The sequence below is a fragment of the Tyto alba genome, unplaced genomic scaffold, assembly GCF_018691265.1.
Source record: "Tyto alba isolate M040663 unplaced genomic scaffold, T.alba_DEE_v4.0 Super-Scaffold_13, whole genome shotgun sequence".
Classification (NCBI taxonomy): Eukaryota; Metazoa; Chordata; class Aves; order Strigiformes; family Tytonidae; genus Tyto; species Tyto alba.
This window is the reverse complement of record NW_024881275.1, coordinates 29,290,428-29,318,050: the sequence shown is the minus strand read 5'-3', so window position 1 is coordinate 29,318,050 and position 27,623 is coordinate 29,290,428. Positions and strand designations below refer to the sequence as shown.

At 40.7% G+C, this 27,623-nt stretch overlaps 1 protein-coding gene across 4 annotated transcripts in view; it reads left to right on the top strand.

Annotated features, from left to right (window-relative positions):
* The first annotated feature begins 4,277 nt into the window (after window positions 1–4,277).
* The window catches only part of PIP5K1B (phosphatidylinositol-4-phosphate 5-kinase type 1 beta), a 121,800-nt gene continuing 98,454 nt past the window's right edge, over window positions 4,278–27,623 (top strand). Inside the window, exon 1 of one of the 4 annotated variants that reach the window (XM_032983868.2) lies at window positions 4,278–4,368. The gene's annotated coding sequence lies outside the window, so the exon portion shown is untranslated. Of the gene's footprint in view, window positions 4,369–4,844; window positions 5,101–5,254; window positions 5,309–27,623 lie in introns of those variants that run through there. The other 3 variants (XM_042787969.1, XM_032983871.2, XM_032983869.2) reach the window with 3 other exon arrangements.

The window sequence follows — 27,623 nt, the reverse complement described above, 5'->3', positions numbered from 1 at the left end:
GCAAGCATCTTGCGGTTTGCTGCACACTTGTGCTTAGCTTAGCCAGATACATAGCTGGGAAAATTCCTCATTAACAGATACAGTTCCTCACAACACAGCCCTTCAAGGTCATCCTCATAACACAGGTGTTGTTTGCAGTCTGATCTCAGGCCTGGATTGTCCAAACCTTGCAACAAAATATCGTGGCCATTCTCTGTCAGAAATTCTACTACAGAATCCAAGGCTGAATTTATTTGTAAACTTGGCTGAACTGCAGAAAGTGATTCAGGGAGGAGACAGTTTCCCATATTTCATCAATTCCAGAACAGTGCACCTGTTCTGTTCAGAAAGATATCAACAGTACAAAGACTACAGTTTTGTTCTAGGGAAGGGATCAAGATGACTGATTTGCCAGTTTGTGGACAAACATCATCTGAATTACCATGGCTCATTTGAGTATGAAGAGTTCACTGATTTCTAGAGCACAGTTGAGTGACTAGTTTTGCTCAGCTATCCCTGTTGCTTGTGAAGCAGGAAAAAAAAAAAAGGGGGGGGGGGGGGGAAGGGTGTGCGGGGAATGAGCAATCAGTTCTTGGATACCAAAGACTTATTCTCTTCTGAAAGCAGTCATCAGAAATCCAGGTAATCCCTACTGAAAAAGACCTGCTTTCTTAAAAGCATTCAGAGCCCTTTTACAAGGCCTTCTCTGCTGCCCTTGTTTTCACCAAACAAAGTTCAGGCTTATTGTTAACGTGCTGATACGCCATAGCTCACATCTGCTTGACAGTATATGAGAATATAAGAAGTTTATGATATCTGTAATTACTAGACAGAAAGGAGAAACTGCCTTTGAATATTCAGACAAGTATGAGACCAAAAAATTTTAGTTTCCTGTAAACTGCATCTTTAATGACCATGCTTAATATTGTTTTAAGATATATCCTTTTTTATTATTCTCATAAGCTGGTCAAATCAGTAAAAATGGAAAACACTTTGGGATTTTTTTTAATATGACTTTGCACACTCTCCAAAGACATGTTGGGAAAGGAACATAGGAGAGGGAAGAATATTGCTTACTTTAATTAAGAGAAGAAATAGAACTCTTTGTAGTTCTATACATTTCTCAAAAAAAAAAAAAAAATTCTCTCTCCAAATTAACATATCACAGAATTGTCAGTCTTGAAATGGCATGTTGAGTTTTAGCTCCTGCATAAGTCATGATCTAGAGGAAGGATTTTGATGGAAAAGGCTTTGTTACCCATTGCGAATCAGAAGGCTCTAAGTTGCCCGTTACTGCATTTTCAGATTTCTAAAAATCCTTTCTCAGTTTCTTTTTATCTTCTTTTGTTTTTTTTCCCTTAAATGCTGAGGAAAGTAAATCTTCCCATGTGCAACTTTCCTTCAAAAACTGGCCCATGGTTACTGCCAGTAAATTACTAATGTGGGTCTAAAGTAACATCTGTGCATGATGCTGGACTCTGTGCTGAACTTATTCAGTTAGTAGCTCAGATCAGCACCAGCTCATGGATTTCAAAACTGAAAAAAGTTACTTTGATCATCTGATTTCACTCCTCTCTTAGAGACAACTGGAACTCACATAAGTATCCTGCAGTAACTGAGCACTCTGTAATGCCATCCCTATGCAAATGCTATGACAATGTGAAGATGCAATAAAAATGTTAATTTTTCTGCATTGGCAAAATGATCCAGCTGCAACTACTGATGGTGCCAGAAAAATTCATCCGGGACCTGTGCACCACTGGGTCTCCCAGTAGCATAAACTTGTTCTGGCTCAGTCAAGAATGGAAGCTGTTGAGGGAGGAAAGGTAAAAACCTCATCAGCGTAAAGCTAATTCATATAAAGAGTCTGAGAGAGTCTGAATCGACGAAGTTAGCCTATACGAGATCATCACTCTGCCACAATGCTTTTGATCTGGAACTATGAGTCTTAAAACTGACTTTAGCGCATTGTTAATATATGTCTTCAGTCACCCAATTATAAAACTAAATAGTAGTATTTCTCTAATCTCAGATATTTTGTGGAAGAAATACACAGGCTGTGGGATGTTTTAATATTTTGCAGCCATGAACATAAATGTCCTCTACATAACCATCACCATCAATCCCATTAAAGCATGGTTATATGAGGAAGAAAAATGTGTTGGACTAGCACTTACAGCTCCAGATCTTCTGCAGTTACCTCGCCAGCTCATATGATGTATTCAGCATAAAATGTTAGCATGGAATTCAGTACAGGACAATCTACCAAAGTGATAATTTCAGAAAATTAGACTGTAAGGAGCAATCTACTACTAACAGCTAGTGGCAACTCTTATCAGGCTGGTTTTCACGTATCTGTGCAGGATGCTGCTGTCAGACCCCAGGGCACTTCGCTACCACCCTGGCAGTGTGAGAAGAGAATGGTCATTGAGATTAATAACTTGTCATTTACTGACAGTTTTCTTACAACATATAGCACTGTTACTGAGTACATGCATGAGTGGAAAAAAACATTTAGGTACCTGTTTCGTTCAGTACAAAGAAGAAAGAAACTCTCTCCTATTTTAGGATGCTTTTTTGCAGGAAGAGGACTCAGGGGTTCTGTCTGCTCTTCTCCTTGGGCCCGGGACTTGTTGATGCCTGTTTGCTAAATATAACTAGCGTCACAGCTATTTGCAGTTCTTAAAACTTTCTTTGAAAGAGTTCTGTAAGACAGTTCAGTCTTGCCAGTTGAGGTGAAATGTAATGTGAAGCAGCCCACATTAAAGATCTGAAAGGAAATTTTCAGAAGCCCTTATGGTATTAGATTATTCTCCGTCATCTTCCAAATACTAGTATCCCCATGAGCTAGTTAATGCTGCAGATTTTGAATACATTAAGAAAGTGTCATTCATTCTTAAGGATTCAGAACTGAGACAGATGGCACATCTGACTGTGGTGTATAGGAGCCACTGTACTACTACTGGTGTGAAAAGCAGAAACTGAAGCATCAGGAAATGAGACCAGAGGTAGTTTACCAGAGATCTCTCTTGCAGCTCTGAACTAGGGAAGTCACTATCATTTAAGTGGTGTGACTATTGCCCATCGGTTTGAGTAAACATACAATGTAGTTGCTCTGCTATCATTTGTTATAAATACTATGGCAGATAAAAAGCAGAGGGAAGTAAGGACCTTGAATAAAATGGAACAAAAAGGAACTAGCACGTTGAAATACTGTGTGATTACTTTTCTTTAACACGCACACACATACAATAGTTCCTTCTGCACTTGGAATTCAATGTGCATGAGTCAGCGTATCTGGTATCAGCAATTACAGCTATAAATGCACAGCTATTATGCACTCATCTTGTGTAGCATGGGAGTAGTCTATTCCACCAGGAATAAAAAGGGCCCGAGCAGACGCTAAGGGTTTGTAATCATTCTCGAGCAGCCAGCAGGCGCAGCCACCTGAGCAGCCTTGGGTTGCGCAGCAGGGGCACAGCCCCAGCACCCTGCTCCCTGAGGCAGTGGTGGTGTGGGTAAGGTACTCCCAACCCCATTTTCTTCAGCAGGAAATCTTTGCACGTTCGTTCTCCCAGCTTCCTTTTCACATTCGTTCATCTACACTGATTTATAGCCTTCCTCACTGTCCTCTTTCTCAATAACTCCCTGAGGCCTGCAAAACTTAAATATGGAAAGTACATGACCTTGGGGAAACAACTTGGATTTTTGGCCTTCTCAGTGTAGATTGGGGTGCCCAGGCAGGTGTTGCAGTGGCAGCTCTCGCATGGTCCTGCTCAGGGAGTACGTGCCTCCTGCTGGCCAGCCCAAAAGTAGTTTTATGCAAGAAGCAGTACCCGGGAGCTCCCAGGTGATGAATGAACGCAATCCTGGAGGAACCAAACGGGAGGCAAGGAAGCAAGGGCGCACACGCGTGCCGGGCGGTGACCCTTCGGTCCAGGCTGACGGCTTCCGTTCCGAACGGCCGGCCGGCTACGGAGGCACAGTCCCTCCGGCCAAAAAGGGGCCACAGGCGCTGTCACGCTTCAGGGCGCCAACACGGCCTCGCACATCAAGGCGGCACGCAGCCCTTTCATGACCCCTCGCACCCGTGTCTGCCGGGGACCCCCAGCCACCAGCTGGGTCCCCGACGCGCCCCAACCGCCCTCCTGCGCCCAGAGCGCCCGCAAGGACAGGGCAAGCGGCGGCAAACGACGCGAGCAAGCGGCCAAGGCGCGCAGGGGCCCCCGCGCTTACACCGGGCGGGCCCCCTCCGCCTCGGTCGGCGGGGCGGGGCGGGGCGGGGCGGGAGGAGCCGGCCCGCGGGCGGGGCCTGAGCCGCGGCCCGCCGCGCCGCGCCGCGCCGCGCCGCGCCGCCCCGCCTCACTCAGCCACACACCGGCGCTGGAGGTGAGGGAGCGGCGGTGCTGTCGTCCCGGCTGCTCGGGGGCGGCAGCCCGATCATCCGCTCGGGCCTCGGGGGGGGCTCGGCGGGGCGCCGGAGGCGGGGGAGGAGGAGGCCGCCTCCCGGCGGGCGGGGGACGCCTCGCTGGAGGCCGCCGCAGGCGCCCGCCGGGCGAGGCGGGTACATCTGTATGTGCAGCGCCTCCGTTTTTTCTTTTTTTTTTTTTTTTTTTTTTGTCCCCGCTGTGGGGTGGGCGGTCTGGCGTGGGGGGCTTCGGCGCGTGCTGTCCGTTGGGGTTTTTTTCCGGTTTTATTTTTAGGGCTGTTTAGTCCTGTCCCGTTTCCCCCCGCCCCCCCCGGGAGCAGGTCTGTGGGGGAAGGCCGGCGGCGCGGGGCTGAGGGCTCTGGGGGGCGGCGGGCGCCCCGAGTGGAGCCGGGCCGGGCCGGTCCGGTCCCTGTCCCCCTCTGGGGACAGACCCCCCCCCGCACCCCTGGCAGTGCCGGCTGCAGCCTGAAAGACTGCGAGAAAACGGGGTCTCGTTTCTGGGCGTTTTGTGTTTGCTTGTTTGTTTGGGGTGTATTTTTAGGTGAACTTCCGCGGACTTTTAAATCTCTTAACTGTGGGATTGTACCTTTTAAGGGAAAAACAACAACACACAAAAAAAAACCAAACAAACAAACAAAAAAAACCACAACGAAAAAACAGCAACCTGACAGCGTGTGAGGCAATTGTGAGGGGTAGGTTCCTGCATGTCTTCGGCGCCGGGTCTTCTAGAATTCAACTCTGCTGCGACTGAACGAGCTGATTCGGGTGCGCGCAGCCCATCCCCGTGTCGGTCGGGCTGGGCGGCGCAGGGCGCTGCTGCTGCTGGGCTGGGATGGGACGCGGCTGTCCGAGATGCTGGTTTTGCTGAACAGCGTCCGACAGCGGGAGGCTCTTTAAACAGTAAGCGTACCTCTTAGTCCCATAAAGTGACTTTCCTAAAGTAGCAGTGTATTAGGTGATCAGAGGTTGGTTGGTTGGTTGGTTCCCCCCATCCCCTTTCTTTCTAGTGCGGCTCCAAAATGGGGCTTTAGGAAAAGTTCGTGTGCGTGTTATTTATTTCTCCCAAAGGAAATGTATATATACTTGTTTCATGTTGCTTCTGAAAGGATATTGCTTAAGGTGAAGAAACAGTGGTTTTGTTCCCTCAATTTTGTTGGAGAGTTAAGTATGTAAACGTTTTGAGCTAACATTTGGATAATATGAGGTAGAGATAGGGCTCTGATGAAAATTAAGACCACAGAAGCTTTTCTTAAAATGAACATAATGTAAGAAACATTAGCAGTTTGGGAATTAGTGAATGTATATTGTAGCCCCACTGTTTTTTTTAATGTCTCAATGTAAATTTATAGGATGTTTATCCCATGACTTATTATGGTAGAGATGCTTTTTAATTTTTTTAATTTTTTATCTTTCCTGGACTCTTCCCCTCCCCCAGTTAAATAAAAAGGGGAGTGGAAAACCATATTCTAGGTTTAGGAATTGATCTTTGAACTGTTGAAAACAGCAAGAGATTTCTTTCACTGACTTCAGCTGGTGCTAGTTGAGGACTGTTTATAATCTTTAGTTATGTGTTTAGGTCTTCTTGATGTTGGGAGAATTGAAACATGTGCCTGAAAACAAGCATAAGCTTAGACGGTTTGCTCTAATGGTGTGTGTTTGCAGAATGGTGTTGGTTTTTTTTTCCCTACTTTTGTTTCTTATCTAGCCTGTAGGTAAGCTAAGGGATTTCTTATTTTACTTCTGACACCAGCAGAATGGGCAAGAAACTGAAAAATACTTTCTCTGTTGGTCTCAGAATGTGGTCCATATAATGTTGAAAATGTGCTTACTGATTCTTGCAGCTTCATGTGTACAGTGTCTTCTCTGTGTGTTTATGGTCTGTGTAACTAAGGCACATTAAGTGTGTTGACGTTCTCAGCTACTTTAGGATAGAAGCTAGTAACAGCCTTTCCTTAGGACCTGAGCAGCTGTTTGTAAGGTGCTGCCTTCCCTTCTCCTCCCAGCTCCTGTTTGGTTTTAAGGGGAGATAAGAGCTGGCACAGTTTCTGTGCTGTTTTCATCACCCTGCAGGTTACAGTGCTGTGCTAACAATTGCTGAAAGCCTGCCTAAGCGTTTGTCTTACACAACAATTGCAGAATGTATGCTTGTTGGTGTTGCACTGTGGCTAGTTTGGTTACTGCTGGTAGTTGTATGGTGCTATGGTTGAAATTTATGTACTGTGGAAGCTAAAAAGCAAACTTTGCTAATCAGATGAAATAAAATGTTCACTTAGAAGTGTATAGATGAGCGGTTTGATACACATTGTAATGTTCAAAACCCCATGTTGATTAGATCTGAGTAGCAAACTCTGTACAAGTTAAATGCAATGAAATGCTTTTCTAAATGAAGTCTTACTGACAGTGCTAGGCAGGAATTGGGAAGGTGTTAGGTACAGCTTGGAGCATTTTTCATCTTCTAGTTGTAATCTGTGAATCCATTTTGTACTCTACCTGCTTGTTGTGGACCCACATCACTGATATTCTGAATTTTATTTTCCCTAAATAGATCAAGTGTCTGATTTGTCATTGCAGATTCCTGCTGTGGTTAGGAGGTCATGTGTCTTGTCTTATTCTTCACATTTGTACAGTCCAAAAAGAGCCTTTTCTCCTTCTGTGTGAGGAAGAAACTTTGTCTTCCCTCAGTGAGCTGGAAATTCCTTCTTTTACCTTCCCTTTTCATTCTTCAGTCGTGAACTAAAATACCATATCAGCCTGTTGCGAGGTACAATATCTACCATTTTACTATTATTTCCTCCTTACTGTGAAACTAGCTGTTTTATTTGTGATCAGCAAAGTAGGGGGAAGTTGTAGCTGTTGCAAGTGCCTTGTATATTTTCACCATTGTCCAGATGTACTTGTGTATTATGTTTTGAAATACGATATTTTTAAAAACTAAAAGTAATAGTAAGCTAGCATTAGTTTCTTCAGTGTCTCACGGCTATGATCGGCATCATAGTCAAGAAATAAGTTATTTGTAAAATTTTGTGTGGTGCTGTATATATGCATAGTCATAGGATGCTTCTGTCTAGTAAAGCATGTGCTAGATGATGGCTACTTTATTAACTGGGTTAATTTTTATTTCTAGCTCTTTTAGATCAGGATTCATGTCTTGTGTGGCTGTATGCCACCCAGCCAGCCCTCTGTGTTTGGTACCCTTTGTTTTTTTATGTGATCCTTGTTACTGCAGAATTTCAAATTCTGTAGATAGTGATATGCCTTTTAAGACATCTCTCTGAGGCCAGGGAATACCTGTATTACACACCCTGGAGCTGAGACACAGAGGCTGAAAGAGTCATCCAGTGCTGAGTAAGAAGTGCATGTCTGGAGGTTGTGGCCCAGTGTTAATAAGGTGATTTTTATACTCTCTTGGTGGAGACCAATTTATTGTGAATCACAGAACTCCATCTATGAAAAAAGAACCAGGAGTCTGGAATTGGGTTCAGCTTGGCTCGTTTTGTCTCTGTACCAGTTTACTGAGCTAGCAGTTTTCTGACACGTGAAGATATAAATTGGAAAGACTATCTTGGTGTCCTTTTGACTAGGGCTGCTAGCTTATGATCAAATTTTATTAAGTATAATGGACACAAATACAAAGATGGTTTAAGTACACAAATACTTAAAAAATCAAGTATCATTCAGTAGTAGAAATATTGCTGTAGTTTACAAATGTAGTTACTAAATCGTGCACATCTCCAGAAACATAGCTATACCATTTGAACTCAAGGAAACTGCTATCATTTATGTTTGTGATGAGCATTTCCATTAACTAAGATGTTGCCTTCTCCAAAGCTGACTTAAAAATACTATACCTTCTATGGCAGTTTACCACTTTTTTGACTGTGGTTGCATAACAGTTGGTGAGGCTTTGTGATAATACCGGATCATTGAACTGATCTGGGTTAAAAATAACTTTGCAAGAACAAAAGAAATTGATGTGGAGGGCAGCTGTTTTCCAGTTGACTAGCTGGTGCAGTTTGCTGGTACAGCCATTTGTGGGGTTGTGCTTTGGGGGTGTGTAAACGGCAGTGGAGAGGTGGAGGAGAAGTGGAATTAGTAGAGTGAGACCTGCTAGCTTCTTTTGCTCCTGAGAATGTGAGATTGATGTTGGTGTTCCTGTAAGCTAGTCAAGAGAGAAACTTGTTGCTTGGTTGCAACAGCTGTTGCCCCCACCATGTCACCAGTCTGCATCATAGTCTTAATCCCATTTGCTGTGCCAATCAGGGCTTTTTCTCTTGCTGCTGTGAGCTACAGCATAGCAAAGCCTGTGGTCTTGGGTTGTTTTGTACCCAGAACTTCCTGTCCCTTTCTGTCTGGGAAATTAATTTGCTTTTTTCACCTGCTGAGTTTGTTTTCATGATAAGTTCTTGGCCTGGCTACCAGTGTGAGTCAGCTAAATGTGAGAGGATACCTTGGTGAGGCTGAATGATAGCTATATTGTACCAGAGGTGTGCCTGTTACTCCACGGGTCTCAGCATAGCTAGTCCCAGCAGCTGGGAGCAGGGAGGTACCAAGAGCGGCAAGCTGATGAGAGCCCCAGGTCTGTATTGGGGTTGGTAGCCTGTGCTGGCCTCTGTCCTGTCTTAGTTTGCTCCTCTGGCTGACTGGCACATGGAGAAAAGTTCCCCAGTGCTAGAATGGTACTCCCATTTAGTTATATGAAGTCTATTGCTATTAGTCCCAAGACCATGACAACCAATAAGTGTTTCCTCTTGGATTTGTTACAGACTGTTTTTTTTTCCCCAAATCTCAGGTTGATTTTTTTCAGTTCACAAAGAGGATTAACCACATGAGATAACATGTCTCAGACTGTGGTTTGCTCATTACGGATGTTTTTTGAGGCAACATTAGGGTCACAGGCTGTGGGTCAAAAGATCTTAATTTTTTTTTATCTTACTAAGGTTTCTGCTGTTCTCTGAGTGATACGGAGGACAGTTTGTAATCTGTTGGTTTACAAAATTTGGGAAGTGTGTTTTCTTTGGTTGCCTTTCTTTTCCCTGGCAAACTCAGTTGTTTGGTAAACTATCCTAAGCACTCAAGACCCAGAGAAATGAAGAGCAGCCAAATTTTTATTTGGGTAATGTAAAAATCCATTGCAGCTACCACTGCTGCCTTTCTCCAATTAGAAGATTAATGGCAATATTTCTTTTGGGTCAAGATAGCAGTCTTCATGGTTACATACCTTCCCTAACTCAAGATGTAAAATTGTAGGATTATTAAAAAGGAGTTTAGAAATTCATGGGCTTCCTGTTACGTCTATATCTTAAAATCTTCAGAGGATAATTGAACTAAATGGAAAGATTCTGGGATTCCCTGGATACTGCTGAGATAACTTTATGCCTTGAAAGCTTCTGCAGATGTTCTTTCCCTTTTTATGTAATTAAAGTCTCGCTTTTAATGTGTCATGAGTCAAGGCTTTTTGCCTGAGAGTGACGCAATGTTTGTATGAGACCATGCCCAGGTTTACAGTGTGGCAGTTACCACTACACAGCTTGATGGTGTTTCCTCCTCAGTAAGGTGGTGTGCATGTGCGGTGGTATCCGGTTGGCTTATGGGCCAGTTATTGGTAACAGTAGGATGTTGGCTTTTTTTAAACTCTGGAAAAGAACCAGAGTCATCTCGGGTAAGAACACTGAACTTTATTTTCAGTAGTGCTATCTGAGTTAAGTTTTTTAGATCACTTAATTGTTTATAGTTACTTCGATGTCAAGTTTGACATTCAGAGCTCCTGTAAGGGGTGTCAGATGGGTCACGGACCTTTGTCTTTAGTCCATCCATCCCTTGTTCTCATGTTTTACAGATTTGAGAGGTCTTGTGTGCTGATTTGTTTGATTATACAAATGTTTTTGTATGCATAATTATAAAAAAATATCGCTAAGGCAATAAATAATCCTGTTCAGACTTTCTCCAGTGCATCTGCTGACCATATTAGGAGAGGTTTATCTGAGGATGGAGGGGTGAAAATTTACCTTCTTGGTGGATGGAGAGGTTGCCATGCTGTGTGGACTTTTTGCTTATGAGTCAAGGTAAAGATTACTGCACCTTTGCCCTCTTCATAGTGCAAAGCATAATCAGCAGATCCACACCTGCATGTGCTGATTAGGATCTCATTTGTTTTTCTTTGTGTTATATTTTATGTGAGTCTGTTCACAGAGCAGAGCGAGTGGTCCCAATTTGTGTGGTGTAGAGACTGCCTATTACCCAGCCCATCCAGCTCCTGGTCACCAGGCTGCAGAGTGATAAAGCGGTATTTCTGTGGCTCTGTATAAGACCCCTCAGAGTTCTGGATAAGTAGTATGAAAAGAAAAGGCTTGTGTGGCTTACTTTGTATAAAGGAGCACACCCTTAAGTTAAACTGGAGTACCCAGGTTCTGCCAAAACTGGTGTCTTTGCTTGATTTTTGAGTGATGTGCAAGTCAGTATGGATAATCGTTTAAGGTATATCACAGTGCGTGAAGAGAGGCACACACAGAAGCATTTGAGGCACTGTTACTTTAGTCCTTTATTCCCCATGCAACATTGCATATGCTTTGAGGAAAAGAAACTTCCACATTCAGAGTGGTAGTGGAAGGTCCTCGGAGAGAAGATAAATGTCCCACCAAGCTCAGTCACTTTGTTCAACATGGAAACAAAGGAAGTATTATGAAGAGGGTTTTGGCTAGGAAACAGAAAACCTTTTCATGGGAGTCCACAGCTTCTGGTTTTGTTTTTAATAGAAACATGATGATGTAACAAGTCATCTTGTTAAATAATGATACTTGTACGTTTCATGTTATCGAGTTTTGATTACACTATAAACCTTTTGCCAGATATTCACAGCCAGCTATTCACAGATCACTATAGTAGGACACCAAAGTATTGCAAATGGAAGGAGTGGGATAACGTATTTCTGAATGGTAATAGAAATCTAAATTGGAACGTTACTTTGTTTTGAGGCTTTGCTGATCTTTACACTAGAAATAGCTTGAAACTACTGGGAATGTGGATGAATAAGGATCATAGTCTTTCACAATCACTTTTCCTCTGGTGGTTAGACTTCTGCTGAAATGTGTGGTGGTGATCTCATACAGAGATGTGATGCTGCTGGGACTACTTTAATCTTCAGTCATATCAATATGGTGATTATTAGCATGTGCAGAAAGCAGAGATGACATTTTCAAAGAGGCAGTTTGACATCTGATTTCTAGTCATAAAAACACACATAGAATATTATTGCTTGGTGTGCAAATAATGGAATTCAAAAGTGCCTAAAACTAAAACACAAATACCTGTGTAATTTTAAGATACCTTTTAAAATTATGTTGTAACTTGATGAAACAATGAGTTTAGGAAAAGTTTTACTGATTCTGAGAAGGAAGACTTTACAACCTCTCCAATAAAATAATCCATAGTAATTCAGAAGGATCTCGTAAATGGCAATGTGAATGGCAAATTGCTTGTTTCATTTATGTAGAAATGCCTACTAAAATGTTCACTGTTAAATCAACATTTAATTTGTTTGTGGAGGTTTTTTGTTTGTTTTGCACAGTTTTTCAGAGCCAGGACTAAATAATAACTTAGAACTACAACATTTAGGTTAGGATGATTCATGTACTGCTTCACATCTGAAATGTATTCTTAAAGATGTTTTATTCAAAGTCATACGCTTCAGTGTTTGAAAAAAGAAACTCCAACAATAGGAGGAGTGTCCTACTTGTTAGCCCTCAAAACTTTAATTAAGTCTTGGAGTATTGTAAACTGTCATCTTTGCTCTGTCCCAAGCTCTCTGTCTGGAATTACACAGAACATGGGTGACTAATTTTGATCTGTCTCTGAAGAAATATCTTAACTGTCTGCATATGTGAAACAGCAGATTCAGTGTACTGTGGTGTTCTCATGCAAAATAGCCAGGAAATGTACCAGTGCCCTGCTAGACTAGCAAAGGTTGTTCCAAGGTTGTGTCTCTTGCTTTACGTCACTCGTGCTAGAGAACATAGCAGTTTTTGTTGTGTGTTGGTGTGACTTTTGTCATGCGCTTTGCATACACTTACATTGGAGTCTGAAGTGTTAATGCAGACAGACAGACCCCACCTAGGACTGTCTGTTATTTTACTAGCTGTTTGTAGCAGAGTAGCAAAACCAGAGGTTTTGAGCAGCAAGTGAATACTTTGAGATGCCTACAGAGCCTGCAATAAAGGCAGTGCTTCCCTCATTTGTGTCTCCTTGCCTCAGCAGACTAGCTTATGTCCTGGTTTCTACACAGGCCTTCCTGTTGTGCTGTAATTAACCAAGATCGAGCATACAAAGCTTCAGGATAAAAGAAGAAACACTTTTAGAACCACTATTTAGAGTTACTGGTTCTCAAATTGAGATTATTGCCGCCTTTTAGCAGCTGAATTGATCAATTACCACCTTCTTCAAATAGCAACCCAGTAAGTCATTAAACTAGTTATTCTGTTGCTTATTAGTACTCTCTTCCTTTTCTATATAGGCTTGGTTATAACAAGGAGGTCTGTAGCATGCACTTGTCTCTTAATTTTAAAAGATACTGTACTTGCTGTGGGAAGGTTGATTGTGTTGTAAGATGAATGTACTTTACAACACCAAGAAAGAAGATTGCTACCTCTGTGTTTCAGCAATGTACATTAACAATATTTTCTTACTATATTAATAGTTAGAAATGTTGTTTAGAAAGGAAGAAAGAGCCATGGTCTGCTTTGTCTCTGGGGTCTCCAGTTTCTAGATTTAGCTGGATTTCTTTGGGATCTGAAGTCCATTGTACTATAATCCAAACAGAGCATGTCTTGCATGTTACTGACCTCTGAATTTTTATTGACAAGTCTTTTCAATGTTTGAACCTACCCTGCTTCTTTATGCTTCATGTGCTATTTATGTCACACAGGTGACAGGAACTCTATAGGGTGGAAAATGCATCTGAAGATTGACGTGTCAAGCTGACTGTCAGCAGTACCCTCTTTTCCCTTAGTTTCTCCAAAGGAAAAGTTGAATAAGGATCTCTACAGTAGTTGTGTATTGGAGAATTCATCTTTGAACCTGCTCAAGAAAGATCACTGCAGTTTGAGTGCATTTGTGATCAGACTGTGACTTTGGTGCAGCCCCAAAACGGTTGTGCTGTGTCATAGGAGTATCCTCTATACTTCATATTTTTCATGCTTGAATTTACTTACCTGTGATGTAAGAACAATAATTTTTTATCAGCTGTTTGACCTTATGTGGAGGTCAATCATTAACTAGCGAGCAGCCATGAACATCTCCACAATTATTAAGTACAGTTACCTTTAGCACTCAACTTGACTCCTCCCACTTTGTGCATACACCTTGCAGAGATGGCCTGTCATTCAGAATTGCCCTTTGCATCTCACCACTTGAACTGTAGTTCCAGGTTTGGTATGAAGTGATGATCTGAGGCCACAGAATGCTGAAACCTAATCAATAACCTTTTGTGTGGTCCCACGGTGTTCCCTTTGCCCATTTTCTGCACGGACTTCTCACCCACAGTCTCTCCCACTGACACACGTAGGAGCTGAAGTGGTGAGATCCAAGTCTGGGTATTCTTAAAGCAAGGGAAGCCCCTCCTAGGGGTAGGTCTGTGCCTTGATGCAAAGATTGAAGTGGGGATTCTACCTGGCCACAGTTTTTCCATACTTGCCCACATTTCTTTTATGTGGGCAAAGACCCCTCTGGCCCTTATTAGCAGTCGTCCCAGTGGCAGCCTTGCTGGTGCCCTCAGTCAGTTTTGTGGCATGGTGGTCTGGGCAGGTGTGCCCCAGGACACAGCTGGCAGAGAGGAGACATCAGTGCACTGTTGATGCAGATGACTGGTAGCAGGGAGATGTGCATCTGGGGTATGTGTAACATATTACTACAAACAACAGATACATACTGTCTTGCTTTTTTGGGGTCTATGTTTAACTTATAAATTAATTATGAAAGTCACTTGTGTTTGAAGGACTGCTTAATCTTTTTGGTTGTGATGTGATATTGTACAATGAAGTGTAGCTTTGTATGGTTAATTTTTCTTGCAACAGGTTGTATTTGAGTAATTAAAAGTTCTGTTTGGGAAAGAAAAAAGCTAGTAAACATCTTTAAGGTATTTAGTGAGAATTGTAGTAATGAAAAAAAGCATCTGTATTAACTGTGTATGGGAAGCTAAGTTGCTTAACTTCATTATTTTAAATAATAACATATATTGCCAGGTCATAATGTAACTTTGATTATACGTTTGCCTTTCAAAAGGAACATAATGTAGATTGATATTTCTGGTTTTCTTATTCCCTTGCCCTGAGGCAGACTACCAAGACACTAGAGTGGCTTATTTCAGAAATATACACTGTAGCAATTATGATAAAATCTCTTTAAAACTTTTTCATGTATGACATTATTGCAGCATGTACTTGAGCTGCATTTTACCTGTTTATGACTGCATCCCTATGTGAGGCTGACTTTGTGATCGGAGAGACCTTGGAAGTCAGTGGAAGACAGTACTGTCAGGTAGTTCATAGCTCTTTGCAAAACTCAAAGGAATTTCTCCTTGGTTGGAAGGGGCTCAAGAAAGACCTTAAATCTAAAATTGTCATATTCAGTTTACTTTAATCTGAAATTACCTGGTCTTTTCATATGTTGTTCATACAGATATTAAAATACTTTGAGTTGAATTTGTGCAGCTAACAAATGTAATCTGCAGTTCCCTCAGTCTTCTAATTTATTTGCCCATGAAAGCCTGATCTATCTTTTTAATATCTGGTATATGTCTGTTTTAATGTGCAATATCAGGATAGCATCATTAACTATAGCAAATGTGAAAGCATGCAAGTACATTGTTTTGAGAGGTTAAACCGGAGGTTAAAAAGCCAGTGGCAGTTTCAGCTGAAGCTACGTGGGTAATAACAGTCTGTGGTAGGAAGTAATTTATAAGTTGCTTGCTTTTGGGTGGTGGTGTTTTTTTTTTTTTTTTTTTTTTGGTCACAGCATGACATTAGTGAAAGAATTTTGTTTTGCTTTGCTATACCTGCAAATTATGATAAAATGCATGATGAGAAGTGTAGCTCATGGAAGTTGAGTTAAAAACAAAAGATGCCTTAGGATATTTTTGTTGGCTGCTATTGAGCAATGTCTTGATTTTTACATAGATCTTCAAAGTAGAAAGAATTTAACTTCAAACTTCAGATCTAATTACAAGGACGGTAAATTTCTTTCAGGATTTTAACTTGTTGACATGTAAACATTTTTTAGTGTTGCAAACACTGAGATACTGTGCTAAAGCATCACAAATTATATGAAAACTTCTATAAATATATATGTTTTTATTAAGTAGTATAAGGGGTAAGTAGGCATAGTGGAAAATCAGATTTAATTCTTCCATTTTCAATGATCTCTAGGGATCTGAGTGATGAACCTCTGACTGGACTTTAGTACCTGCTTGGGTTAAAACTTCAGTAGCAGTCACATTAAGTACTTAGATGTTTGCTAGCAATGCTTGTTTAGTATTGTTTATCTTATGTTTTTATGCAGAATACATTTGAAACAGTGCGGACTATTACATCTAGAGGCGGCAAAGCTGAGGCTGAAAATGTTGGGAGCAAACAATTTTTGACTTAGGCATTTTGATGGTACTTCTGCTAATTGAAACAAGAAGCAGCTGTTGATCCAGGGAGATGGAAGGGCAGTGTTGTTCTATGGGACCTCAGAAATATTCAGTATAAACACCAATTCTGTGAAAGTGTTGCTTCCGCCTATCAATTCTAGATGATACTTATGTAGTGCTTTGCAAACTCTGAGGAATACTATGTATTATGTATCTACAAAGTGAGAATGGTAGTATGTCAGTAATATACCGAAGGGTGGGATTTGCAGAAGCACTTCCAAACTTGGAAGGGGGAGCAGTAACATTCTTCAGTGGTTTTCTTAACTTCTGTGAGGTTTGCTGGTTACTGTCATTGCCACAAATTTAAACACAAATTTTACAGAGCACACCTGATGCAACTTTGCGTTTTACAAAGCATTAGAGCTAGCTGGTATGTGGAAATGAGTAGTTCAGCAAGCTGCAGCTGGTTCTTGTAACCTCGGTTCTGGTTCTGTAGATTTGTTGTATAAAGCACTGAAGGTAAAAATATTTCATGAAGTTCAGTATGTAAGGCCTAGGCTAAATAAGTTTTTACTTATTATTTAAAATCTTGCACTTGTTGACAAGTTCAACTCAATACTCTACAACAAACTGGCACTTAAAGCCTGGGATATTAGGAGAGAATCAGGGCCTGCCCCATGAGAGCTGATGAATCCCTGCAGTTTCTTCTGGCAGAAGTGAGGGATGCAAAGGTTCAGCCCTTTATGTGAGAGACTCTGAAGCAGTAAGGAGTTGTAAGAGCTGTACCTTTAAGGACTAACTAAAAAGAGAAGAAATACCGTATACTGAGTATAGGAAGGAGTAATGTCTTATGACGAGGGCCACTGTCCACATTGTGTGTTTTCTGTGGTTTGTCACTACCACAGTAGAGTGGTGCACTCTGCCTGTTACCTGTCCATATGCATGGTAAGCAAATGCAGGCTGCCAACCTGCTTGTGCTGTACAGAGTTTCTAAGAAACTCAAGCAGCACACTGAGTCAGATTGGAGGCTGTGAAGCATCTGTGTTATTTAATGGACCTTGGCAAGGTGTTTCTTGTCATATATTCTATTAGGTGACTTTTTATTTGTGCCCATAGAGTATTGGAATATATTCTACTCTGCCATACATGTTCTGTTGACGCATGGTGTTGTATGCATGTAACTTAGAATCAGACCTGGTGTTCACTGAATAATTAGCAAAGCCAGCAGTGGTGCTGGGAAGTTATAAGATCATTTTTGATCTTTCCATCTGTTTATTTACATTATCTTAGAGAGAAAAGGGCTCTCTGCAGTGAAAGCAACCATTTCAGTGAACTAAACTCTCAGACAGTGAACTGTCATTTCAGATGTGTGCAGTGGCTATTAAATGTAGGAGTAAAATAATACCGTTTGTTCCAGTTTTAACTTTGCACTGATAACAGATAACAAAGGCAGGTGACAACAGTAACAAAAGCCACCTTGCAAGGAATATTACTCTAGGTAGCCTGGGAATGGTATGTGTGAGATTATTTCATTTCCACTATGTTGCATTCTGCTGAGTTAGCACCAAAGATGGTTAATAAGGTATTCTTTAAAAATCTCTGTATGAGGGCAAACTGTATTTCCAGGTATCTGGGTTTTTCTGGGAAGAGAAATTCCAATTCCTGCTCAGCCAGAATTGGATTGATTTGAACATGGTCCATGACATGTGGTTGGCACTGTGGTTCCTGTACCTCCTATTGACAGGGAATTTTTTCTTTTTGTGTAACAATGCGGTTTAAGAATACCAGTAATCAACAGCAAGTTTGGCTAAACAAGACGTTAAACAAATGCAGCAGAAAGTAACATTCTGTTTCTTGCTATGATAAAGGCATCATAGGGATATGAAAGCCGGGAGTCACTTAAATCTGATACTGTGTTATAGTGCCACAGAATAAAATTGTAAATGATTTTGAGTATGGAATAAGACTAAGTGGAAAACTGAGTTAAAGCCAGTGCCTTTTTATGAAAATCCTGGTGAAATGCATCTGTGGGTCCTGAGGGAACTGGTGGATGAAATGGCTAAGCCACTATCCGTTATATTTGAGAAGACATGTCAGTCCAGTGAAGTTCCTGCTGACTGGAAAAGAGGAAACATAACCCCCATTTTTAAAAAAGGGGGAAAAGGAAGAGCCAGGGAACTACAGGCAGTCAGCCTCACCTCTGCGCCTGGCAAGATCATGGAGCAGATCCTCTTGTAAACTGTGCTAGGACACATGGAAAAAAAGGAGGTGACTGGTGACAGCCAACATGGCTTCACTAAGGGAAAATGTGCCTGACATGTTTGGTGGCCTTCTATGATGTAGTTACAGTGTTGGTGGATAAGGGAGGAGCAACTGATGTCATCTACCTGGACTTGTGCAAAGCCCTTGATACTGACCCACACAACATCCTGTCTCTAAATTGGAGACGCATGGGTTTGACGGATGGACCAGAAAGCCAACTGTATCCTGGGTTGTATCAAGAGAAGTGTGGCCAGCAGGTTGAGAAAGGTGATTCTCCCTCTCTACTCCACTCTGGTGAGACCCGACCTGCAGTGCTGTGTCCAGCTCTGGGGCTTCCAACATAAGAAGCACATGGGCCTGCTGGATGCTCAGGGGGCTGAAGCACCTCCCTCATGAGGACAGGCTGGGAGGGTTGGGGTTGTTCAGCCTGGAGAAGAGAAGGTTCTGGGGAGACCTTATAGTGGCCTTCCAGTGCTTAAAGGGGGCTACAGGAAAGATGGGGAGGGACTCTTTCTCAGTGACAGGATGAAGAGTAGTAATGGTTTTAAACTGAAAGATCATAGATTTAGATTAGATGTAAGGAAGAAATTCTTTCCTGTGAGGGTGGTGAGACACTGGCACAGGTTGCCCAGAGAAGCTGTGGCTGCCCCCTCCCTGGAAGGGTTCAAGGCCAGGTTGGACGGGGCTTTGAGCAACCTGGTCTGGTGGAAGGTGTCCCTGCCCATGGCACGGGAGTTAGAACTAGATGATCTTCAAGGTCCCTTCCAACCCAAACCATTTTGCGATTCTATGAAAAATCAGACTTCCACCATCAGCTGTGGTATTGGAGAGGCAACCTGTTACTCACTGATTCATAATTCTTATTATGTAATGATTTTGATAAATAGTCATATATTTGCTCTGATATTATTTGCATTTCAGATATTGTAACAACATATCTTCTCATATGTAAGAATGTATCTCCATTAGTAGTAAAAAACTTAGTTTCCTAACATTTTAGATACTACTTTTCAATAAAAATATTTTTTAGTATAAAAGTGTTACATGGGAATGAATTACTTTTCCATTTCACAGTGCTGATGTTATGTTCTGCTGAGGATATTTTGCAATTTGTCGCAGCACATTAGCAACAAATTGTTTGTATTTTATAACCCTTTGTCTGTGTGTGTGTATACATATGTACAGTACACATATGTATAATATCTTCATAATGCAACAAAACTGTAAAATATGTAAAATGTAGACAGTACATGTATATAAATTGTATATGCATGTATAACAACATTCTTCATCTTCTGAGGGGCCTTTCTGGACTCAAATAGGATTTACACTTTGTGTATTTCCTTTCACTCTAGTATGCCTACATGTGGCTTAAGCACATGCTTTTACAGAGATGAAAAGCATATACTCTTTTAATGTGTTTTCAAAAGTCTGCTCAAAATAGCAGTATTCTTTAATTCAGGTTTGTTTCTACTACAATGGAAGTGATGACAGTAAGTTTGTGAATACAGTATAGGTTTTTTTCTGTCTTGAATTACATCATGGAGGGGAAAAGGGCTGCTAAAGGACATCATTTCAAGCCACATTTTTCTTGGAAATGTAGGAATGATTAAGGAGGCTTTTTTTTTCTCCTCCAGTCCCTATAAGAAATTGAACACATCTTGCCCCCCTGTCCTTCCAGCAAAGGAGCTGAGCAGGTAGTATGCTTGCCTGATGCTCTGCTGTCTGGTCTGTAAATTGTATTGCCAGTAAGTTGGAGAAGACTGACAGTTTATCCTTGCAATCTACCTGTGAAGTTAGGCAATGTGTCAGCTTAATGAAAACCTGAAGCAAACTGTAAGGATGGGGAAAACAATGACCTAGAATAACAAGCTGTTTTATTTTCAATAAAGTCTGCTTTCTTTTCACTTCTCTTCAACCCTCCCCTTCCTCTTCCAACCCTTAATGCTGACAGACTGCAAACAGACTCATTTAGTAACGTGTAGGATTCTGGCAGTGATTGCTGACCAACAAATTCAGGAAAAAGAAGGCTTCTTGTTCCTTCATTGTGTTTCAGGAAACATGTTCAGCTCCTGAAATCACTGGAATAAGTGCAATTAAAGCTTCAAAATACACTCTTTTCATACGGGATTGTAAGAAACTGAGCTGCTTTTGTCAGTTTAAATATGCCTTCTGTGTGCTTATTACTGGCCTCTCTTGTAAAAAGTAATACAGGTTAGTCTTGTCTGGACCTACAGCCTATTGCAGATGCAGCCTTCAGGACCTTGTCTTTTTTTTCAACTGTTCAAAACCCTGATTCTTAACTTTAGGACTTTGTTTTGAGTCCATACTACAAGCAACTTGAAAAACTACTATTTCAACAAAAAATAATTTTATAAAATGTTTTCATGTGAAGTAGCTCCATCTTTCTTTCTTGAGGTGTTTTCTTAAATACCATTCAACAGAGATGAAGTAGTGTTGCAGGGTTGTGCATGGTTGCTAACTCATGCAAATCATTTGACAATAAAGTGTTTCAGCAGTGGAACATCTTGGAGAGAGAGTATCAGGTTGAGGATAGTGGATAAAAAGAGCTTGCATTTTCTAGCCTGTTGTGGGACCACACAATTTTTCTCTGGCTCTTCTGTACTGTAGCAGGATGCATTCATAAGTTGCCTGCCTGCCCTTTGTCTAGCAAGGTGATCTTCTGGCGTGAGGGATCCTACCTTTCCAGTCTTGTGGTTTTCTTTGTATTTTCCTTAGTCTTTTGAGATTTGCATGATACACTTGTTTGGGATGACATTTGTAGAGATGTCTGTAGCCTGGCTCCTCTGTTACATGTGAAATACATTGGACTTTCACTATTTGTGCCCTAAATTGGGGGAAAAAGAGGGGCACTCTACATATAAGAATAAATGCTAGTTTTATATATGTATATATAAATATATAATAAAAGTGACTTTTACAAAGAATAATGAGCTCTGAATTTTGTCAAACTGGAAGACACTGAATTGATATTACTTTATTGTGTTCTTAATAACTAATGAAACAAAGCTGAGATGAGCATTTACCAACGGAGTGATATATTATGGAGTGAAAAATAACCGAAGCCTGTGGAAAGTTCACAACTTCAGACTTGACATCTTCCTTTTAATGGGCATTTTGATGAAACAAAGAATCTAATGTTGTTCTAGGCAGCCTATATTAGCTACTACATGGTATCATAACAAAGATTTTTTTTGTAGAGGAAACTCAAGAACTACTTTATGTTTAGGCCTCATTCCCCCTGAACACTTATATTCCTTTCAGTGCTCTTTCCCTCTTACATCTTTTTGTGAATGTAAACACTTTTTTGGTGCCATAAACTTCCAGTATCCATCCCTTCTTCCTGACTGGAACAAAATTTTCAGGTGGATATTTTATTACAGCTCATTCCAAGTTCTAAGTGAATCTAAATCTAAATGGATCTTAAAATCACCCCTTTAAGGGTGACTGATGACCTGTTGCCAATGATATGCAGTTACTTTGATGTAAGTATGTTCAAATAAAATCAGATTGAATATACATGTTTAGCAAAATATGTTCTGAAATACAATCTAAGTGGCTTGGTCTCTCTGGAGAGTGCAGGGACATAGCAGCATCTCCTAAAATTTTAGTTACTGATTGTTATGCCCCATCAAATAGATTTTAGAAACAAGGACAACAGTTGAACAGTGAAGCAGTCTTCACCTATCTGTCTCACTTTTTTGGATTGATTTTAAGTTCATAACTATTACAAAATTCCTTGTAATAGAAAATCGGATAAATTGCACTCAAATACTGCAAGATTTTTCTACTTACCAATAATGTATTAACATGCATTAGATCAGTTATGGACCACTAGCACTTAATACAAATAGACAAATAAAACCTCTTCTGCATCATTTACCTCAGACTCTTGAAAGGTAGTGTATTACCCTCTTCATTGCTGCTCTTGTCTATGGCATGGTAAGTGGTAACCCAGCTGAAACTTGTATTATAAGAATAGACAAAGCAGAAATGGAGATCTGAAAAATCAGAATAGGAAGGGAAGCCTGATAAGGCAGTTGTTCTCAAACATACCAACAGAGTTAACAAATACATATACAGTAGGGGGAAAAGAAAAAGCTTTTTTGGTACTATTTTTGAAGCCATTCTGTATTACACAAATGTTTACAAAAGTCTGAGTGGCTGAAACCACAATTCTGCTAAAGTCCCAGTGCAGAACAGGGTGGTTAAATCAGCTGCCTTCTGTGAATTCATTGATTTTGGGTTGTTCAGAATGCACTCTTAATTTTGGCAGTTCACTTTCTTGCAAAGCAAAGTTAAAATGGGCAAATGCAACAATAAAGGCATGTTTAAAATACAGCTGATCCTTGCAGTAATGTGGCTTGTATGTAATTTCCATTTTTTGGCAGTGAGGAGTAAGGAAAGTGGCAGGAGTGTTACGACATGATTCTGCAAAGGAAATAAGGATGTCAGAGACTGTACTTCCATGATTAGACATATCTTTCAGCCCTGTTGGCTCCAGGTTCTTGACTACCAAACCGCAATACAAACTTTTCCCATAAGGGAGATGGACCTATTTCTTATTTGAAGATGCAATCGTTGGTGGCGTAGTACATGAGAATTTCTCATTAAAGGGCAGTTTCACATATAAGCCTGTCTTTATACTACAGCTAATAAAATCATTGCAGTAGTTTCCCTTTTAGACCACTCTGAACTGTGTAATTTCAGGAGCAGGTGTTCTCCTATTCATTGTTACCTTAGGATTAATTTTGCTGTTCCTATTCTGTGTGGATACTTCTGCAGCTATTGCAGTAAAGGTGAGGTTTTTGTTCGGTTAGTGACATAGGTACTTCCACTTTGTTTGTTTTTTTTAAACAGGGCCTGGTTCTGCAAGCAGCTAAGCATTGGACTAATTTTACTAAGGCTGTAGTGATGCAGGAAGTAAGGAAGACACATTTCTTCAGAAACAATATTGCTTCTCTTATTTTTGAGTCATACTGAAAATATGTGATGCTTAAACTTGTTCCTAATTATTTTATAAATGTTGTCCAGAAAAACACATCAAGGGAGATGTGGACTGTTTGTCATTCACTTAGTCAGTCTTGGCATTATCATTGCATTTTTGCAAATATTACGGGCCCGTGGAAATAATGATGCATAGTGCCAAGTGATAGGAGGAAACTATATTGGGAATAGTGTGCAGTGACAAAGTTAGAGTGTAAGAATGTAGTGGTGCAGCTTCTCATACAGGATCACACATACTGCAGCATACAGTCAAAATGACGTTGATTTAATGAGCTGCAAAGGCAGTTCTTGGACTCATATCTCAAATATAACACTGATAAAATGGTGTGTCCCAGAAAAAGCCTACTCAGAATGTATTTATGGACTATCTTCATGTTCAAAAATATTAACAGATTTAATTTGACACAGTGTTGGGGCTAGGGGAAAAAATCATGCTGTATGTTTTTCCCTGATTATCGAATACATGTTTGCCTGGTAAGAAATGTATAACATCAAGCTGCAAAATGGGCAAGACAAGTGTGTTTCAAGTTATCCTGAGAGCATTAGTATAGTTCAGTGGTGAAATTGGGAGATTTCATGGTAAAGGCGGTCTGTTCAAAAAATGTGTTGCAGAAGTAACTCATTTGACCCTTTGCTGCTTTATTGTGATTGTACTTCTCATCCCCATGAGGCTAATTTTGGCCTCTGGTAACAGAGGTAGGAAAGGAGCTGAAATGTGTCTTTGTTCAGTTTGTAGGAACAGTGTAACACAGAACTTCTGCAAAATAAGTACAGGTTCACATCTTGCTCCTTTAACTGCTTTTCTTAGCTTAAAGGTTCCTTGTGGAACCATCAAATTATTCCACACAGAGAAGAATATACAAGCAAGCAAAAACTCTTTTCTGCATGCAAATACTACTTTCAGCTATAGAACATTGTGCACTTAGACTTCCAATTCTGTCCATTTTGCATGGTAAAACACCATTTGGAGTGTCATTACAAATGTGGACAGTAATGCAACCATAGTTGCTTGACAAGGTTTTAAAATACACTTTATCAGCATCTCTTACTAAAGATCAATGTATTTGAAATAACTGCAGGAGGATGTTTCCCAATATTGACAGCACGGACTGCAAAAAATAGAAGTAGTGTTTAATATCTCGCTGAATTCAGTATATTAGTTTGCCCTTGTAAAGAATTCATCTGGTTATTAGGCTATAGAACTGAAGCATTATCTCATTTCCAGGTACCAGAATTTTTTGTATGATCACTTTTGTTATAGCCAAAACTATGCACACAGGTAATAGGTCAGATTGACCCATGTGCAAATATTGCTGTACTTGATGTATACCTCACAGAGATACATGCAACTGTGCAGTGGCAAAAAGATATATATAGTGATTGGTTTGGTTCTTTTTTTCCTTAATTAAATAAATGACAGCAAAGAAGGGTATAAAGTAGTTGTCTTTAAGCCAGTGGTACTCCACTGCCTACGGAAAGAAAATTAGGAGGCTTGATAGTAGAGGTGTGAAGAGTTAATAATGACTCTAGACTCTTTGAGAGGTGTGTAGGACTCTGATTTTTTCTATTTTGACTGTCTAAAACTGCAACTGGTTTTTGTAACAGCACTGTGCCTATCATGTGGTGTAACTAAAAATCCTGTTTAAGAGTTTGGGATCACAGTGTTATGCACTGAGGTGCACAGTGAAGGGTAATAAAAATTATATCTTAAGTACACCAGCTGCACGTTGATACCAAGTAGTAGAGGAAAAATTTTAAGAAGTGTGTATGTGTGTATATGTGTATGTATATATATGTAATTTTTCACTGAATGTGAAGGCTTTAAAAAGTGTGTATGTGTGTATATGTGTATGTATATATATGTAATTTTTCACTGAATGTGAAGGCTAAATTTCTGTCTGTAGTTTGTGGTCCATCTAATAATAGTTACTGATAAATAGTGATGAAACCGTGGCAGGACAATCGTTTCTTTTCACAGTAGCTTGATATAAGCAACTGTGACTTACTGTATCAAGCTGCTCTGGTTTGCTGACCCATACCAAGCTTCTGCATGAGCTAGTTTTGGTTTGTTTGCACAGGCCCCCTCCTGTGGTCCTTTGCAGATACATCTCTTCAAGCTTTTTTGCAGCAATGGAGCAAGTTAACAGTGGTTGGCTCTGCAGCTAAACTCTGCTGCACTTCGGGTTTGGCTGGTTGGTGGTTTGTTTTGGTCTGTCTCCTTAATCCTGACCATGGATTGATACCATTCTGTATAGGTAGTAGTCACCCAACAACAGGCACACAGGGCAGGACTGAATGTCTCAAAACCTTTCTGTGAGATAAGTGTATGTGTCTGCGCTTTGCAGTGAACTGACCTTTCTGTGTGTTGGGACAAAAATACCTGTATTGTCCTGGAGATATGAATAAAATTTGTTTTCTTTGCTTTCTTGCCTACAACATAACTTAATACTATCATCTGTCTATTGGCTTTTTAAAATTATTTGTTCCTCTCTCCTTTTGACTATTCAAAGTTAACAGTACTGAATGCCTCTATTTAATGGAAGGCGAAAAGCCTTTCCTATCCAGGTATTTCCTATTAACATGTATTTCCCTTCTACTTTGGCTCCCTTGCTCTTCATACACTGTTGTTTCCTATTCTTTCTTTCCTCCCAGTTCAACTGTGCACAATCTTAAGCTGAGTCTCTTCCTCCCCTTCTTGCCTGTTTTTCTCTTTTTCCTTTGTTCCCCATTGCAAATTGCTCACTGTGTTCACTTGCACCCATTCTGTCTGTTTTATGTGTGAAAGTGAGAGAAAGTATGCTTTTGAGCTAGTTTTAGTTTTCTTCCTGCTCTGAGGACATAAACACAGCAAAGGAAATAAGCAGAGTGAAGGCTAGCCCAGAGAGCTGGAGTTTCAATAGCCTTGACTGATTTCTGGGCAAAGAAGGGTGCCTACCCTCACAGAGATATATGCCATGCAGGTATGAAATACCCCTATAGATTCCTCTTCCATCCACTCACACTGATACCTGTCAGCTCTTGGAAGTTGTGTTTGTTATGCAGAGTATCTGTGCTACCTTAAACTTGATGGTATGGAAGGAGATACTTCCAAACCTGTACAGAGACCACTCTGGCTGAGTTTGGGACCTGCCAGGCCCAGTGATGCAAGAGGTTGTTCAGAAACAGGTGTACCAACACAGGCAATTATTTGCTAGAGGAAATAATGAAGGGTTATTTAATTAGAAAGCTCCATTATTACTTCCATGATTTGGTGAAACTCTGAAGTGAAGCATCTACCAAAAAGCATTGAAGGCCTTCTTTACCTCTGTGAGGGGAGAGTGTTTTGCCATCAGCTGCTGGGTTAAGGCTGTGTGTCTTTGTCCATCATGGCTTCACTTAGCATCACCTTAGCAACTTCTTCATCCTCAGGCAAAAATGCATGCTTAGACCTGTATTCTCAAACCAGTGCTTTCTGCTGAAAGCCATTTGCTTTGAACAGAGATATGGACAGTGTCCAATTTTTCTGAGTTTTATGCCAGACCACTGTTAGCCACTGCTAGTTAACAGCAGCCTTTTTAAATGTGGTACAACACCTTCAGTATGTCCTTGCGAGGCATCTTACAGTGTCTAGCCTTCCTCTCTGTCACTTTTGCATGTGCATACACTAACTCACACACACACACAAACCAGCCAGAGCACCTCAGTAAAGATTTTTAGCTGACCTCCTAATCCGCTTCTTGAACTAATGGCCTTCTCTTACAAGCATGTGAATAATACGATGTTCTGCAAGAAAATCATTCACACCACCATCACCATTTTTGTGACCTTCTGCTGCACCTGCTCCTGCAACAAAGCGTTCATCTCTGTCTGTCCTGTGGCCATCCATGCTGCTAGAATGATGAGGCATGCAGGGTAGTCTGGCTGGCTCTTACTTGTCTCGCTATTTTCTTAGCCTTTATTTGGCAGTCCATAGTAACTAGTGCAGGACTGCAGTTCAGGGATTTTTTAACGATATTGTATTGCAAACAAAACTGAAGACCAGTCTCTTTATTTGCTATAAAGTAAAAGCATAGCTAGCTAGTCCAAAATATTAACAAATATCCCTTTTCTCTTACATAGCTAATTGTCAGGCTGATTATTCCTGGCAATAAGACACAAAACAGACATTCAGGGGATAGTGACTGCACACTACTAACAGTAACTATTGAAAGGCAGTTTTCTATAAATACATTTAAACATACGTGTCATTCAACATACTGGTTTATGTCACCTAGGACTAAAAAAATAACAAGCCAGTAGCTGGTAAAATCATAGGCTGTAACAGAT